Source organism: Meriones unguiculatus, chromosome 3 (assembly GCF_030254825.1).
Source record: "Meriones unguiculatus strain TT.TT164.6M chromosome 3, Bangor_MerUng_6.1, whole genome shotgun sequence".
Classification (NCBI taxonomy): domain Eukaryota; kingdom Metazoa; phylum Chordata; class Mammalia; order Rodentia; family Muridae; genus Meriones; species Meriones unguiculatus.
Genome location: NC_083351.1, coordinates 64,191,531 through 64,204,014, shown reverse-complemented (window position 1 = coordinate 64,204,014; position 12,484 = coordinate 64,191,531). Strand labels below are relative to the sequence as shown.

Below are 12,484 nucleotides of genomic sequence, written 5' to 3'. Positions count from 1 at the left end.
GTAATCTCTTACATAAATGCTGCAATGTTCACCACAGGACTCAAAAAGTAAAACCAAGCTAGAAAATAGCCCAACCCAATAAGAATGAAGGAGTAAGAGAATCTACAAAAAAAAAAAAAACTTCATGCTAATTTATATATATAAACACTTAAATGTTTATATATAAACATTTTTATATAAATGTAGATAAAAAATATATATATATATATATATACACACATTTGTGTGTTTGTGTGTGTCTACAAATTGTTATGGTCCACAATATAACTGTTTTATTTAGAGGTTATTAATATTTTTATTGTTTTTGATATTTGCTCAACTTTGATTTAAAAATACTAATTACAGCTAAATAGAAATGAATTTCTTGAAGCCCAGCACCCAAGAAATATTTTAATGATAATGTTCCTTTCATGTCTATTTTAAATATTTCTGTGTGTAAATTTAAGTATCCAGCATGATCAGTAATGACTTCTATTGAAGAAGTTAAGTATCCCTGCTTGGGCTGGGCAGAATGGCTCCCGCAAAGAAGGGTGGCCAACGGAAGAAGGGCAGCTCTGCCATCAAGGAGGTGGTGACCCGGGAGTACACCATTAAACACACAAACATATCCATGTAGTGGGCTTCAGGAAGCGTGCTGCCCGGAACTCAAAGAAATTGGGAAGTTTGCCGTGAAGGAGACGGGGACTCCAGATGTGCGTGTAGATATGAGGCTCAATAAAGGAATTGAGCCAAAGGAATAAGGAATGTTCCATATCGCATCTGAGTACTTTTGTCCAGAAAACAATGAAGACGAGGATTCACCAAGCAAGCTCTACACGCTGGTAACTTATATGCCTGTTACCACATTCAAAAACCTACAGACGGTCAATAAGAATGAGAACTAATCTACTGAATATCAAATAAAGTTGCAGACCTGCCAAAAAAATAAATAAATAAAAAGGACGTTACTTATCAACTCTCCATATATATTGATGTTTATTTACCATTAAATAGATAATTACAAAGAAAGACTTGAAAAACAGACTTCTTTAAATAGACTTAGTATTTCTTGATTAAAAAAATAATGATGCATAGTTAAATGTGAAAGAACAAGCTGTTATCTGTATAGAATTCTAACATTTACCTTTTTATTGTTCAAGGTTCCTGAATAAACTGCATTGAAAAAAAAATTTTTTTTTCAGTTCTTTAGTTCAGTAAATCAGAGTTCCGGTTTCTTTTGAGAATACTGATATACACTTTTTGCAAATTTTTTTTAGGAATATTCTGTGCACCTAATCCTACAATATTCATTTTAAAATACTGCTTTTTTCTTTTGTTACATTATCTTATAAATTCTTTAAACATACTTTATAAATTCTCTGAAATTTTTATATAAAGATCTTGATCACATTCCCCCCCCAGTTATTTCCATTACCTTCTCTTAGATCCAGGCCCACCTCTCTACCACCTACAACTTGATGGCCATTGTGTGGTGGTGGTGGTGATTGTTACTTAAAAAAGCCATAGACTCGAATTTCTGCTGCTCATTTAATTCTGATGTGGGGTGGTCCCTTGGAGCATGGCTTGCTTGTTTGTTTGTTTTCTTTTATTAATAATAATTAATTATTATTATTATTAATAATTTCAATTTATTCAATTTGTATCCCCCTCCCTCATTTCCTCCCAATCCTAGCCTCCTTCCCTCTTCTCACTCTATGCTCCTCCCCTAGTCCACTGATAGGAGAGGCCTTCCTCCCTTCTATTTTTATTTGACTCTAGCCTATCAGGTCTCATCAGGATTGGTTGCATTGTGTTCCTCTGTGGCCTGGCAAGGCTTCTCCCCCTAAGGAAGGTGATCAGAGAGCAGGCCAATGAAGTCATGCCAGAGACAGCTGTTTTTGAGGCAGGTTTTTTCTGTGTAGCCTTGGATGTTCTGGGCTCTCTTTGTAGTCCAGGCTGGCCTTGAACTGTCAGATAAGCCTGCCTCTGCCTCCTGAGTGTTGGGATTAAAGGCCTGTGTCAACAGGCCTGGCTGCATGTTTTATCTAACCTAGGCCCTTGACTATGAAGCTTGGTGTTTTGGTGGGACTCCTAACACAGGGAGTGGGAGCTGTTTCTGAGACTTTTGGCTGCTTTTAGGACGTTTACCCCATTAGGTTGCTTTGTCCAGCCAGAATATGAGGGGAGGTGCCTAATCTTATTGCAATTTGACATTCCATGTTTGGTTAATATCCTTTGGCGGCCTTCCCTTTTTAAAAATTTTATTTCATTTTTTATTTATTACAATTTATTCACTTTGTATCCCAGTTGTAGCCCCCTCCTCATCCCCTCCCAATCCTATTTTCCCTCCCTTTTATCTTCCCATGCCCCTCCCCTAGCCCACTGGCTCTTTGATGACCTCCCCCCTGAAGGAGGAGCAGCCACAGAGGAAGACAATGCAGCCAGTCCTGAGGAGACCTGATAGGCTAGGGTCAGATGGAAGGGGAGGAGGGCCTGCTTTTTTTTTTTTTGAAGGAAAATGGAGGGAGTAGATGGGGGGAGAGGATGGAGGAGGTAGTGGATGGAGGGAGGGAGAGGAATCTGGGATCAGGATGCACAATTTGAGAGAATAAGTTAATAAAATAAGTAGTAATATAAATGGTGAGAGTGTATTTTGTTGTTTGTTTGTTTGTTTGTAAATATCTCCTTGGGTTCATTTGATAGACTTTTGCTATCTCAGATGGAGACATGTCTAATTACAATGATGTATAAAATCTGTCACGGCTCTATCATGTCTCAGGATACCTAAGTGGGAAATAGAGACAATTAAGTAACTGGACTTTTCTAGAAACGGGAGTAAATATCCACAACTATGGACTAGATACGAAAACGGAAATTTTAGCATTCAGTTTTACAAGAGCACCAAAAATTATTTCCTTGGGACTGTCCTAAAACTTTGAGAAAGTTCAGAGAACCAAGCCTGACAGGGATTGGAACATGTGTTTAATGAGTTTTTGTAAATGTCTCTCATATGTTCTTTGTTGAAAGTGAAATTACCAATACATGAAAAAATACATTTGGCAAAACAGACACAAAATATGACAGCTTTATTTTAAGTAAAAACCATTATGTAGAGGGTTGCTAGGTGACAACAATTTTGAGCAATTCCTAGCATTTCATAATTTATATCACTGTAGTTATAATGATAGCCTATTTGTTAACTAACTAGTACTGTCATTTGTATCCACAATGTTTCAAGGCAATTGAACAATTCAGACTTTACATTATCATTTATAAAATGATAGAGCTTATACCACAATATTAAATATTGTATAAATAGTAGTTCATTTTGCATTATTCAATGTCATTTAATTATAGTTTTCTTACATAATTTAAAATTTATTATATGCAATAACTTGTGGGGTTTTTTATAATTTCATGTATATATTTAAAAATGTTGAATTTGGGGAATTTCATCTCATCATTACCCTCTTTTAAAACTCCCAGCCCTCTCCCACTGAAACCCATCCTCCCTACAGCTCCCCTCCAACTTTGATTTTAATTGAATTTAATTGTGGTTTCTTGCACCAGCCTGCAAGAAGGCTATTTAGGGGAGCATGAGCAATTTGTAGGTGTCCATGCCACTGAAGGAGACGATATTTTAGTAACCATTATACGCAGTTAGAGATGGGGACTCCTGGGCCCTTCCTAAATACATGGTAAAATAGTGGCAGATACAACCGAATGCAGATATTGCATGGCTAATGCAAGAAGATGAAGGCTCACTGTTGTGCAAGTCTGCAAAAATCAACAAACAAACAAACAAACAAAAACTTTAAAAAACAGTTTGAAGGAAGTCACCCTGCATTGCTGGATAATGTTCTTTTTTAAAGTTTTTTTTTTTTTAATTTAAGATTATATTGGTCTACAACTTATATTTTTCCAAATGCATCATTAAACTTTAAATTAAATTAGCACTATTCAGTCTTTCTACCTGATCTTGACTTAGTTTTGGTAGATGGAATCTTTCAAGAAAATTATCCATTTCATTTAGATTTTCAAATTTTGTGGCATATAGGCTTTTGTAGTATGACGTAATAATTGTTTGGATTTCCTCAGTGTCTGTGGTTATGTCCCCATTTTCATTTCTGATTTTGCTGATCTGGATAGTTTCTCTCTGCTTTTTAGTTAGTTTGGCTAAAGGTTTGTCTATCTTGTTGATTTTCTCAAAGAACCAGCTTTTTGTTTCATTGATTCTTTGGATAGTTTTATTTGTTTCTAGTTGATTGATTTCAGCCCTTAGTTTGATTATTTCCAGCCGTCTGCTCCTCTTGGGTGTATCTGCTTCTTTTTTTTCTAGGGTTTCCAGTTGGGCCATTAAGTTGTTTGTATGTGATGTTACGAATTTCTTCTTACAGGCACTTAGTGCTATAAATTTTCTTCTGAGCACTGCTTTCAATGTGTCCCATAAATTTGGGTATGTTGTGCCTTCCTTTTCATTGAATTCTAGGAAGTCTTTAATTTCTTTCTTTATTTCTTCCTTAACCCAGCTGTCATTAAGTAGTAAGTTGTTCAGTTTCCATGTGCGTGTCGGCTTTTTGTTGTTTCTGTTGTTGTTGATGTCTAGCTTTAGTCCATGGTGGTCAGATAGTATACAAGGGATTATTTCAATCCTTTTGTATCTGTTGAGGCTTGCTTTGTGACCCACTATATGGTCTATTTTGGAGAAGGTTCCATGCGGTGCTGAAAAGAAGGTGTGCTCTTTTGAGTTTGGGTGCAACGATCTGTGTTGGAAGCCGCGTGATCTTCTCGCCGGCAGAAACGCACGCGGACACAAGGGTCCTTCCGCAACAAGTCTTTATTACAGTCAAACGATGAAAGGAGGAGAGGAGAGAGAGACCCCGATGTGGCGCTGTTTATATAAGCCTGGGTCGCACCTAAGTGACGTGTCAATACCCTGATTGGCTGCTCACTCTTTACCCCGTCTGACGCTCGGGCTTGGCTTGCTTAGCGTGCTTACGCAATCCGCGCATGCGTACTGGAGGTTGTTTACAGTTTTGAGGGCGGAATGTCAGCGCCACCTAGTGGCGTCTGAGTCTCAGCTCTCCACATCCCCCTTTTGTTTTAATAAATGAAAACTGCCTTAAAGCCTATATAAGCATGGTACAAGAGGGCCCTAAGCTCGATCAAGTGAACTCCTTCTTTGGGGAGTAAGCGATCAAGAGCTTTAGATTACTCCCTTACCCCACCAGGTGCAATGGAGACAAGTCCTCTGGGTGCAGGGGCTAAGGGAGAAGATTAAAAAAGGAGGTGACACCCATTCCCGTGCAATGGAATAAAATTCCAGGGAGTGCAAGGGCTGTCATTCTCCTATTTAGGTACCATAGCCGCTTAGGCAAAGGCAAACATTGAGACTTGGATCACTCATTGACTCAGTGCAACGGGTAAAACCCCTGAGGTGCATCGACTGAGTGTCACAGTCTGTTTTAATTTTTTAACATGGATAACCAAATTTTTGGGAGATGATCCTTGTTCCAAGGCTGCTAGTACTTGCGCGATTGCGACCTAGTCACGTTTGTTTTGGGTATTGAGTTTACAGAACAACCAGAGTAAAAACACTAAGCCACAACATAGCACTGCACCAAACATTCCAACCCCCACCCAATCTTAAAGTAAGAAAAGTCAGAAGAAACCCAGGATGATGAGCCATTTGTGAGTGATGAATCCACTCGAGTAGAATTAGTGGTCATCCTCGCTGCCCTTGACTCTTTAAGTGGTAGCAGGTGTATCTGTTGAAAGATCATCTTCAGCTGTCACGAGCTTTTGCGTGAGGCACTCCGGTACCCAGAGTGGATTGTTTTCTTCCTTTGGGAAAACATAGACAGCTCCCCTGGATCTTATTAAGATAGGATCCTGGCCTTTCCACTGACCAGTTAAGACATCCTTTCATTTGATCATTTCCTTGGGCCTATTAGGCCCTAAGCAGTGGCGATCAGCCACCGAATGGCCTTGACTGTCCAAACTTAAAAAATTGAGAGTGAAGAGTGCCAAGGAAATGGTCACTCGTGGCACTGAGGGCAGAGCCTCCTGGACTCCTCCCTTTTGTTTTATTAAGTAGGATTTTAGGGTGCAGTGAGCACGTTCAATAATACCCTGACTTTGAGGGTTATATGGGAGACCTGTTAGATGGGTTATTTTCATCTGATGACAAAACTGTCTAAATTTTTGAGAAGTATAGGCTGGCCCATTGTCAGTTTTTAGAATTTTGGGCTTTCCCCAGGCACTCCATGCCTCTAGGCAATGTTGAATAACATGGGCTGCCTTTTCTTCAGTCAGGGGAGAAGCAAACATAACTCCAGAGCAAGTATCAACAGAAACATGTAAATATTGAAGTTTACCAAAAAATGAAATGTGGGTAACATCCATCTGCCACACTTGTAGTGGACAGATTCCTCTGGGATTAATCCCAACATGAGGCATAGGTAAGAACTGACAACAATTTTGACACTGGGTAACAATATCTCTAGCTTTTTTTTTAGTTATGTCAAATCGATGACGAAATGTCTCAGCTGTAACATGAAACCTTTTATGAAACTCCCTAGCCAATTTTAAATTTGAAAGGAGGGCAAATGCAATCATCTTTGTGGCCCGATCTGCCAGGTCGTTTCCATGGGACATGGGCCCCGGTAGACCGGAATGAGCCCTAATATGTGTAATGAAAACAGGAGATCTTCTGGTAATTAAGGCAAACTGAATCCTTTGAAAAATTTTTGCAAGCTTGCTAGACGCTTTAATTAATCCAGCAGCCTCTAAGATTTTGGTTGCATTTACCACATAACTAGAATCAGAAACAATATTTAAAAGACGTGGAAATTTTTCCAAAACTTCTAGCACTACCTAAACATTTCACAATTTGAGGCGAGGTCTCATGATATCGCTTAGAAACAACTTTATTATTAACCACATAAGCTCCTATTCCTGTTTTTGACCCATCTGTATAAACTACCAGTCCATCCCGGAGTGGTTTTTGGGACGTTACATGCGGGAAGACTACCTCCTGAGTTAAAGCAAATTTTAAAATAGGGTGTCTTGGGTAATGATTATCAATTAAACCACTAAAGGAGGTAACTAGCACCACACAAGTATCAGAGGTAGCAGTTAATACCTGAACTTGGTGAGCCGTATAAGGCACTATTAAAGACTTTGGCTCCTTCCCAAAGTATGTAATGGCTGTTTTTAACCCACAAAGTGTGAGTTGAGTGACTGCATCCGGATACCATTTAATAATTTTTGTAGGAGAAGCATTGGGATGAACCCACACTAAGGGTCCATCTTGCCATAATACAGCAGTTGGTAAATGTTTAGTTTTAATGACAAACAGGTCAAAGGTCTTAGTTTCATCTACACGTTTTAATTGGGCATCCTGTAAAGCGTTTTCTACCACTCGCAGGGCGTGGCTTGCAGCTGGTGTTAAGGCTCTGGGTGAAGAAATATGAGCATCCCCTTCCAAAATATCAAATAGGGGTTTTAATTCAGCAGAAGGAATCTTTAAAAACGGCCTAAGCCAATTTATATCACCTAATAATTTTTGAAAATCATTTAAGGTATGTAAATGATCCCTGCGAATTTTTATTTTTTGAGGAACTATTCGTTCCAGATAAATAACAGTCCATAGAAAGGAACCTACTTCTGAAATTTGGACCTTTTTAGTGGCAATATGAAATCCCCATTGCCGCAGGGTTTTTTGCAACAAAGGATACGACATTAAAATTGAACAGTACCTGAACAACATGGTGGCAAACTTATAGCTCCACCCTCTTTATCTCCGCACCAGTATGGCGGCTGGCCACATGCAACTGAACTCACCTGGAAACCCTAAACAAAGATGGCAGCCAAACTACAGCTTTACGTGCTTTTTATTGTTGAACCATCATGGAGGCAGGCCATGTGTTAGCATTAGCAGGCTGCGACTGACAACACCAAGTATAGCCACTAGGTGTTGCTGATACAGTAAACACTGTGGAGCATCTATAATCCCTCACAACCAAAAGTTTTTAGTGACTAAACAAGCTTTAAAATTAACTGCTCAACAGAACAATTTTAAACTGTAAGAATTATTTTAGCCATACCAAACCTATTAGCTAGAATTTATTTTTCTTAAAAGAGCATAAAAAACATCTTGTAATGAACAATCACCAGTCCTTTAAATGAATTATGGAGAGCACACGGGAGGCAGGGCCTCTTTGTCCGAATCAAAGATGGCACTGGCCACGTGGGGCGGGGCCTCCTTGTCCGAACTAAAGATGGCGCCGGCCACGTGGGGTGGGGCCTCCTTGTCAGAACTAAAGATGGCGCCGGCCACATGGAAACCGCTGATATACCCAAGGTCCCGCCATTTTTCCCAAAGCCAAGATGGCTGCGCCCAGTTGCCAGCCACGTGGGAGCCTCTGATGAAAGCCAAGATGGCTGCACCCAGGCATTTAGCGGGAATTTTAATCTTATTGGATAAAGAGGCTTTTTTTTTTTTTTTTTCCTTTTACCTTTTATTTCCAGGGCGTTCTTTCCCTTATCTCTCACTTCCCTGGCTTTAACATCCACAGAAGGGTCTGTTTTCTTAGAGACGTCTCTATTTCTATCCATTGGGGCCCCTAATCTTTCACGTCCTGCTTTTGGCATGTGGTCTTGCATCTCCCCTACCCTTAGCCTTTTGCTAATCCCTTTCCTTCTGAGGCAGCCCTCAAGTTTGCACGAAACCAAAAGAAAGAGAGCTATGGCAGCTATCACAGCAGGGAAGGCCATAAGGGCTTCTGCTAGCCGAAGTGAAAAATGAGATAAATCAAGATCGAACATGTCTTTCAGAACAAACCTTAATGTTGCGGTTCTGAATCCTCCCCGCGAACGGGGGCTCTCCTCGGTACCACAGGCAGTGGCAGGCTCCCTGCCTCCCAGGTGTTGGAAGCCATGTGGTCGTCCCGCCAGCAGAAAAGCACGCGGACACAAGGGTCCTTCCGCAACAAGTCTTTATTACAGTCAAATGATGAAAGGAGGAGAGGAGAGAGAGAGAGACCCAATGTGGCGCTGTTTATATAAGCCCGGGTCGCACCTAAGTGACGTGTCAATACCCTGATTGGCTGCTCACTCTTTACCCCACCTGATGACTCGGGCCTTGTGTGCTTAGCGTGTTTACGCAATCCACGCATGCATACTGGAGGTTGTTTACAGTTTTGAGGGCGGAATGTCAGCGCCACCTAGTGGCGTCTGAGTCTCAGCTCTCCACAGATCTGTAGATGTCTATTAGGTCCATTTGATTTAGGGATTCTGTGAGTGCTTTTATTTCCCTATTTGGTGTCTGTCTAGTTGATCTGTCCCTTGGTGAGAGTGGAGTGTTGGAAGTCTCCCACTATTAAGGTATTAGGATCGATGTATGATTTAAGCTTTAATAATCACCTTACACCCATCAGAATGGCCAAGATAAAAAACTCAAGCGATAACACATGCTGGAGAGGTTGTGGAGAAAGGGGAACCCTCCTCCACTGCTGGTGGGAATGTAAACTGGTACAACCACTCTGGAAAGCTATCTGGCGCTTTCTAAGACAAATAGGAATAGTGCTTCCTCAAGACCCAGCTATACCACTGCTAGGTATATACCCAAAGTTTGTTCAAGTACACAAAAGGGATACTTGCTCAACCATGTTTATAGCAGCTCTATTTGTAATAGCCAGAACCTGGAAACAACCCAGATGTCCATCAACGGAGGAATGGGTACAGAAATTGTGGTATTTTTATACAATGGAATACTAGTCAGCAATCAAAAAGGAGGAAATCATGAAATTTGCAGGCAAATGGTGGGATCTAGAAAAGATCATTCTGAGTGAAATATCCCAGAAGGAGAAAGACAAACATGGGATATACTCACTTATATAGACCTATAAGATATGATAAACATAATGAAATCTATACAACTAAAAAAGATAATCAATAGAGCTGACATGGGGTAAGATGATCAATCCTCGTTTAGAAAGACAGATGGGATGTGCATTGAACGTATGACAGGAGTCTACTGAGCGCATCTGAAAGACTCTAACTAGCAGTGTTTTCAAAGCAAAGACTCATGACCAAACCTTTGGCAGAGTACAGGGAATCATAAGAAAGAAGGGGAGTTAGTCTGATGGGGAAAGGATAGGAGCTCCACAAGGACCAAATATATCTGGGCACAGGGTCTTTTCTGAGACTGACATTCAACCAAGGACCATGTATGGATATAACCTAGAACCTCTGCTCAGATGTAGCCTGTGGTAGCTCAGTAACCAATTGGTTTCCCAAAGTGAGGGGAACAAGGACTATTTCTAACAGGAACTCAATGACTGGCTCTTTGGTCTCCCCACCCCCGAAGGGATGAGCAGTCCTGTTAGGCCACAGAGGAGGACTTTGCAGCCATTCCTGAAGATACCTGATAAAACAGGATCAGATGAATGGGGAGGAGGTCCCCCTATCAGTGGACTTGGAAAGGGGCACGGTGGAGATGAGGGAGGGAGGGAGGGACTGGGAGGGAATGAGGGATAGAGACATGGCTAGGATATAGAGTTAATACAATGTAACTGATAAAAAAATAATAATAAAATTAAAAAATAAATTAAATTAGATACCCATAAATGACTGATGTGGGAAACACTCAGAATTGTGAAAACGATCTTAGAAGAATTTTCTGATATTGAGTGGCTTCAAGACAAGTTTCTATCTTCTTATGTTCTCGCAGCATGAATAATTAAAGGAATGAGGTTTTAAAAATATTTATATCCCCCATTTTTATTCATTATTAGCCAGATAGAGCCAAGTAATTGTGGTGATGATACTTGCTTTTTTGCCCAATGCTGGAATGCTAGTGAATTTAGGTATGCCCTGGTTACTCGCATGCCTCGCGGGGTACCTGTGCCCGTTGATGCCCCTCACGCTATGACTCTCTTCAGACAGAAAAGGGATCTTGGAACTACAGCTGCCACTGTTACTGCCATCTCATTGTCGGCTGTTGGAGCTACCACCGTGGCATTAGCCATGAGTCATACTGTGCAGACTGCTCAGACCCTGAATAATCTTTTAGCCAATGTAGCTCATGCCTTAGATGTACAAAAAGGAATTAATGCTCAACTAAAAGGAGGTTTGATGGTGTTCAATCAGAGGATTGACCTCGTGCAGGAGCAAATTGATACCCTATGGCAAATCACTCAACCTGGCTGCCAATGAAAGTATGCTGGACTTTGTGTCACTAGCATACAACATGAGAATTTTTCCTGTGCTGCAAATCTGTCTAAACAATTGTCTAGCTATATTTTAGGTAATTGGACTGGAGAATTCGATACTACGATGGAGCAGCTGAGAGTGGCCATTATCACAGTAAATTCTCCCAGAGTGGACGCAGGACTAGCCACAGGATTATCACCATGGATTGCTGCAGCCATGAATCATCTGAAGGAATGGGCGGGCATGGGAGCGTTAGCAGGCCTTCTGGTATTGGTCTCCTTGGTTTGCCTGTGGTGTATATGCAAGATTAGAGTCTCACAACAGCGTAATGCAGCCATGATCATTCAGGCCTTTACAGCCATTGAATCAGGACAGTCTCCCCAAGCATGGTTGGCTACCATAAAAAGCTAAAATGTTATGCTCAGGATGCGAGGCTAAGCACTGCACTCAGGGTCAGCCACTGTAGACCCAGAGAAGAGCATGTCTGATTGCATGCAGGTTGATGCCCCAGGTCCCGCCTCTGAGAAAAAGGTATCAGATGGGTCTGATGCTCTTTGGGTGGATGACACCTAAATGAACATCGGTACAAAGTCCCAATTTATTTCTAATATCAGAGATCAGACCTCTACTCTTGCCTGATGCGTCTAAAACAAAAAGGGGGAACTGTAGAGAGCTGCGAAATGCTGTGCCTTAAAGATGGAGCTGGTTTCTGCCTTCCACCTTCCCGATGGTGAGTGCTCTCTGTCACAAACAACTCCACATTTGGCTAAGGCTGAGGATTTGGCTTGCTTCCATGTATGTGGACCTATCTGCATTGCCCACGGGGCACGCTGGGGTTGGCTACCCAGAGGCTATTTAAGCTGTGGGCTGGCTTTCCCCAGGGTCTGATGATTGTTCAAGGTTCCTGAATAAACTGCATTGAAAAAAAAAATAAAATAAAATGAAAACCAAATATATATATATATATATATATATATATATATATATATATATATTGAATTAAGTTTCTTAAGAAAATATGTTAAGGTGAATTTATAACGAAGCTGAATGTTCTGCCTTTGGAGTCTGAGTTACCCAGTTACTATCAGAGCCCTAAAAGCTGATGATGGAACAGTGCATCATGACTTCCTGCAGAATAGGAAAGACATGACATGCATGTCAGCTTAATTCTTACCCTACTGTCCACATGAATCTCTCATTGTTTTGCAGCACCACCTCCCATTCCATAGCCTATGAGGCAGAGATACTGAGACAGTAAGAGCCCGGGAGAAAGCTACTGTTTATACAA

At 40.9% G+C, this 12,484-nt stretch overlaps 1 pseudogene; it reads left to right on the top strand.

Moving 5' to 3' along the window:
* The first annotated feature begins 502 nt into the window (after positions 1 to 502).
* On the top strand, positions 503 to 884 carry LOC132652767 (large ribosomal subunit protein eL31-like; annotated as a pseudogene).
* The last annotated feature ends 11,600 nt before the right edge of the window (positions 885 to 12,484 follow it).